We start from the raw sequence: 6,000 nt of genomic DNA, 5'->3' as shown, positions 1-6,000 counted from the left end.
GTTGCTGTATAAAAAATACATGTTTGTCCTAGACCTGAAACCAGAAAAAGGAATGCCCAGTGATCACACGCAACCTGTGTAGCAGGTAAAATTATACAAAATTATTCTTTATTTACTTGGGTACTCATACATAGGCATTGTTCTAACACAAAATCAGGTGTAGAGTAGGAAGAGAATTAAAAAATTGTGCAAAGTCTTGGAAACTAAACCCAACATAATGAATAATGGATATAAACTACTTGAAAAATTCAGTGAATTCGATGAGTATAGAGCAGAACTTTTACACAGTGTTACAATTACTGAATTTATCACACTAAATTTTGCATCAATACTGGCTTTCGGCTTCAACTCATATATTTACTGTAACTTACTTTCTCATTTTACTAGAGTATGCAAGGCTTTAAACTTATTTTCACACAGTGAAGCCTGAACTTGACTAGATTAAACTGTATCATTTTGATACATCATTTTCCCTCTACTTTCATTAGGAAGAACAGCTTGACCGTGTTATCACTAGAAATCAGCATTAGATGGTATAATACAAAAACACTGAAGATTATATTTTGGTTTTGAATGAGTTTTTTTGCCAATAAATTGTATAACTCTCATCGTTGCCTTATTTAGAGAAAAATTCAGTAGCTACTGTGTACAATTTGGGCTACAACTTGAATTCACTGAAATCAGCGGGAGATTTTCCTATTAATTTTTGTCACAGCAGGATTTGACCATTAATTCAATAAAACGTGTTGTGCAAAAAAATCTCAACTCTAGCCAGTACTAGATTAGCCAGCTGCAATTAATTTGTACCATCTCAAATTGCTGGCCAGAAATGAACACCTACACATCTAGTTATGAAAGATATATGAAGTTAAAATAGATAATAGTTAAAAGTCTGACCTCATGAGATAATATATTTCTCTTCAGTGTATAAACAAATATTAATAAGAAGCCATTAATTTAGCATAGTGATTATCTAGAAAAATAGTTCTTACTTTTATAGCCAAACTTTTTTTCAGTTTAATGCTGTATTTATATTCTGCCTTTTGTAGCGTATCTCTGAAAAGATCTCAGCAGTAAATTGCTTGAGCTTGTCTGTTGATTGCAATGTGAAGAGACTGGTTGGGACAGACGCTGAAGGACTCTATTTATATACCTGTTATGTCTAGATTGACTGGACCTGCAGGAAGAACCAGCTCCATCAGAGCGTCTTCTACGACTTCTATCTTGACCTTGAAACCTTTCCTATGGTCCATTTCCATCATCTCCATAAAAAGGAGTTAAAGGCTAGATTATATTCTGTATGCTCTTTTCTCTTTTCTTGCATTTGATAATATATTGCTAATATATTACTATATATAATAGAGCTGGCTTAAAACAGATTAATTATCACATGCTGATGTGAATCATAGAAAAAGAGTTTGCACTGCACACGTGAGTGGTCATATGCAGTTCCTCACAATACCAGATTGACATTGTTATTCAAATCAGAAAATGCTGATTACTAAGGTAACAGAGGGAAATAGGTTCCCAACAAAGAATAAAATGAAAGGTCAAACAGCTTAAGGGATCAAAGAAATAAAATATGCAAGATAAGCAGTTTCAGTACTTGCATGGCTCTGATCTCAAGTCAAGGCTCTTCCATCCACATCCACTCTCAAGTGTGAAGGTAATGTACACAATGAAAGGCTTCAGAGACCATGTATTCTATCACCAGAAGTGATAATCAAATTTTCTGTGCTTATAGATGCCATTATTTTCAAAATTTAGGAAGATGTGGCTTTGATGTGTAGATGAGTGTTCCCTTTTGACTCTTTTCAGCATTAAAAAAAAAAAAAAAAAAAAAAAAAAGATGTACACAGGCCCTAATATCTATGTCTCAAGTAATTATATTTTGTGTAAGAGAAGAAAGGATGTTTTTCTTTTTTCATTGCCATACAGATAAAGTAAATACATTATACATTTAAAATTAATCAGTAAAAGAAATCTGCCTCGCATCTGATTCTTGTTTATCGATGAAATCCAGTCAAACATCATTTTTAGAAGTGTGGTTTTTCGGGTGGACCCACTGTAGGCAGAACTGCATAGCTCCATTCTTTGTCTAAGTTTTGCACACTCGTTAAATCTTTGGGTGCCAGGCTCTGTTTGGAGATTCAATGAAAATCCTTTTTTTTTTTTTTAACATCCTGTCTAGGACTACTATGTTCTGTTTGACTCTTACAAGGCAGCATTTTACCTTTAGTACTTACTGCTAAGTTGTTGGAACTGTCTTCTTTCTCCATTTAATTTCTTCCTTGTAATTTGTTTTCTTTGTGCATAATTTACATGTCTTCTTTGTGTATAATTTACAGAAAAGCAATTTAGGATGTGGTCTTTTATGACAACCAGGAGGTACTTCTGTCTAGAAGTTCTAGAGACCTCAGCTAAGATTCTGATTTTTCAGCTTTATTGTTTCCTTACTTTCTCCTCCTGTGCAGGTTAGAAGAAGAGTTTCAACAAAGGTCATTTCCCAAATATCAGTTAGTAGAAACTCACAAGCAACCTACTTTCTTATGAAATCACTTCAGCTCTGTGGAAAGACTCACAAACCATAGGGTCTGCCTCATTCCCTGTCATACTTTTTGACATTTAGAAGATGAAATAGATGTCCTGTGTGGTTTCAGACTGTCTATGGCGATCACATCATTTGAATTTGTATGGAAAGTTGTGTAATTATCACTTTTTGTACTGAAGAGATGGCTGTGATAGCAAAAGCTATGTTTAATATGGCTCAGTAAATGGAAACATGCTGATTCACTGCCAGAGCTTTGATTCAGAGCAGTATTATGGTTTTAAGGTCAAACCTCAGAGCACAGGTAAATTCCCCAGTCATTTTTATTTCCATTCATTAGCTTAGTTTGCAGAGCAGATCTGTCCAACCAGTAAACTAGTTTACTTTGCATATACTCTAAAAGAAGAACAGCTATTTAATGAAAAGATTGCCTTCTCATGAGCTTGCAGTGGATCTTTTTAAGCCTGGAGTGACCAGTGCCTCCAGTATTTCTTTTCTTAGTAAGTGTTTCTTGTGGTCATCCTATTCACATAGGATTCAGATTCAGTAGTGGTAAAAGCCAGTGTAGTATCTTTGGGTTAGACTGGGAAATACAACTATCAGCTTTCTGACTGAAGATCTGAATACAAGGAATATCCACATAAATCTTCTGGGTATCATTTATTTAAGATTTAAGAACGGTAAGATTGACTAGCTTGAGTTTGCTTATTATCCATAGCCCTAATAAATGATGAAAAACTGAACTTCCAAGAAAAAGCTGATAAACAGCACAAGATGTAATGAGCAATGCTACCCTCAAAAATTTGGCCTTGAAACTGTTTGTAAACAGGATGTGTCTGTAACAATAATTGGGAAGAATGTGGAGTCAAGAACAGAAGCAAACACAATGTGTTTGAGTCACTCGCAGTGGGGTATAACTGGTGCCAGAGGCAGTTCTATAGGAACAGGTACCAAGTCTTGCACAGAACATTTTCTAAACATTTGTGAGTCATTAGTATGTTTAAATTTCACATCTCACTACTAGACATTTTCAGATACTGGTTATGATAATACACTTGCAAATAGAACATGGGGCTAGATACAGTTTGTCTACAATTGATAATTGCAAAAAGTATTTCATTCTATGTTTTAGTTCTGCCTTCTCCTGTAAATTACCTGCAGAAGGAGTTAAACAGTGGTAGCACTATGCCACAAGGGCCTACTTGTCACTTGTTGTCAAGGAAAAAGTTCTCATTGCTGACTTCTGTACTGTTTACCATTAGATAAATAGACATACAAACTTCTGGCTATTCGGACCTTGCAATCTTTTATGCCCAGGAGAAAACCATTGATCTTTTTCATCAGAACATACGTCAAAAACTAGCAGTGAAATACCCATGATTCCTGGTATTCTATTCCCTTGGGCTTTCTGTTTGAAAGGAGAGATTGATTTTTACTTTTTAGGGTGGATTTGCTCTTAAATTAGCCTTTTTTGAAGCATTTCATTCTATAAAGTTGCAGCAGTGGAGGAGAAGGAGAACCAGTAATGTTACCTAGATAGAACACATGGATTTTTTTCATCCCTTCCCTATTTTGAGATGAATTCCAAGCAAATGAAACTTCCTGGATCCGAAAACTACAGAATGTTAGTTTTAATATTAGGAAAACACTCCCAAACACCCCGTGTCTCTCATACCCATGTAAAGCATGGAATTAAATCTATCCTGGCAAATGGAAAAGCCTTCAGCTTCATAGATGCCCAGTGGAAGTTGCACCACCAGCTGTTGCCCTCATACTGTCTGGGAGCACAAATACGTGCACACACACAAAGCTGCCATTAGCCTCTGGCTTGCCTCCAAGAAAAGCAAGGCTTGCTCAGCAAAAGGAACAGGAGAATGACTGTTCACACATGTTAACAGAAACAGCTATGAGAGAAAGGCATGAGTTTACAGCAGTGTCAAATACACAAGTAGGCTGTCATATCCCTACGCTACTGTTCAGTTCTGGAAAAGAAAGGGATGATGAAGAATCGGTCCTCATACAGTTGTCTTGCATACATCAGACCAAGAAACTGAATACATTAAGAAATCCTGCAGACAAAATGTGCTGGTTATAGGACATCTCACTTATTGTTCCAGCTTAAACAAATAATAAAGATTGATTTTAGTTAACATTTGAACAAATCAATATTTTTGCCATTACTGTCACCTTATCCAAAGACACTAAGACCATTTTGTGTTTTTACATCTTTCTCTGTTGTGAGGAATCCCAATTTCCTAGATAAAATAAATAAGTAAATAAATAGGTAAATAAAAAGAAGGTAAAGAAAACCAAACTAAATAATTTCCCTTGCTTTCAATCTGGTTGTATTTTCATTATTCAAAAACACATTTGACATTTAAATTAAGTTTACATAGAACAAATTAAAAAATAATAATAATAATAATCTTGGCATAAGGAGGAAGTTTTTATGTAACCTTTTCTCATTTTTTTTACTCTATTTTAGCTACAAAGCAGTTCAGTACATAAAGAGATCTTATCTTTGACCTATATGACAGCTCTGCACTTCTTAACTAGCTTTCAGCAGTGTAAAACCAAGCAAGTAAGAAATCAACTGATACTACAAATCAAATTGGTATGGGATTGGAGGACAGAGCATGCTTACAGATTACCCTCTTTCTGTTTGAATATGTTTCTGTATGTGTTTCCCAGGTGTTTTATTGTAGACCTGGTACTGATGGCTCCAATAGCCAAGAATTAACATTGAACTGAAAATGCTTTAGGGTTTTATTTTGTGGTTTATGAAATGAATCTGGATTTTTATTTTTCTTTTTTTAAGATAGTCTTTAAGTTGTGGGTAATATTCCTTTATGTTTGTGATTGCAATATGCTTGATTGCCTAGCTACTTAGCAGTGCCTGCTGCTGTTAAAGCACAGTTTTTTCTCAGAGTAACTAAAGAATTTAAGGTTATTTACTACAGACATTTAACAAACACATAATTCATTAATTTAAAAGAGAAAATTAGGTGATAGTCTGACCTCCACCAACAGAAACCATTTGCTTAATGAAAGGTCTTATCACCCTTTGTCAATTTTTACATTAGGGCTGCATTCTCCAAAGTTAATAAATCCTTTATGTAACTGGTCAACCCTAGTGGACCAGCACAGATGAAAGTAATAAAGAAAGGAGACAGCAGCTTAAAACTGTTACTTTTAAAATGCTAGCAGCTTTGTTGTCTACTTATAAGTTCAGTGCTTCTTGTATGCTCATTCATTTTTATTACGTTCTGCAAGGAAAGCTTATTGAATCTCAACATCACTGGCTCAGGTGCTGAACACAAAAGAGCTGGAGTAGATCCTGCAAAGTCCTTGCAGGTCATGCTGTACATAGGGATAGCGCTAGGAGGGGATGACAAAGCAAAGTATAAGACACAACTACCCTTGTAACTGTTGCTGATTGGGAAAAGGACTAG

Source organism: Coturnix japonica, chromosome 2 (assembly GCF_001577835.2).
Source record: "Coturnix japonica isolate 7356 chromosome 2, Coturnix japonica 2.1, whole genome shotgun sequence".
Classification (NCBI taxonomy): domain Eukaryota; kingdom Metazoa; phylum Chordata; class Aves; order Galliformes; family Phasianidae; genus Coturnix; species Coturnix japonica.
The sequence above is the reverse complement of the archived record's forward strand: the minus strand, read 5'-3'. Positions refer to the sequence as shown.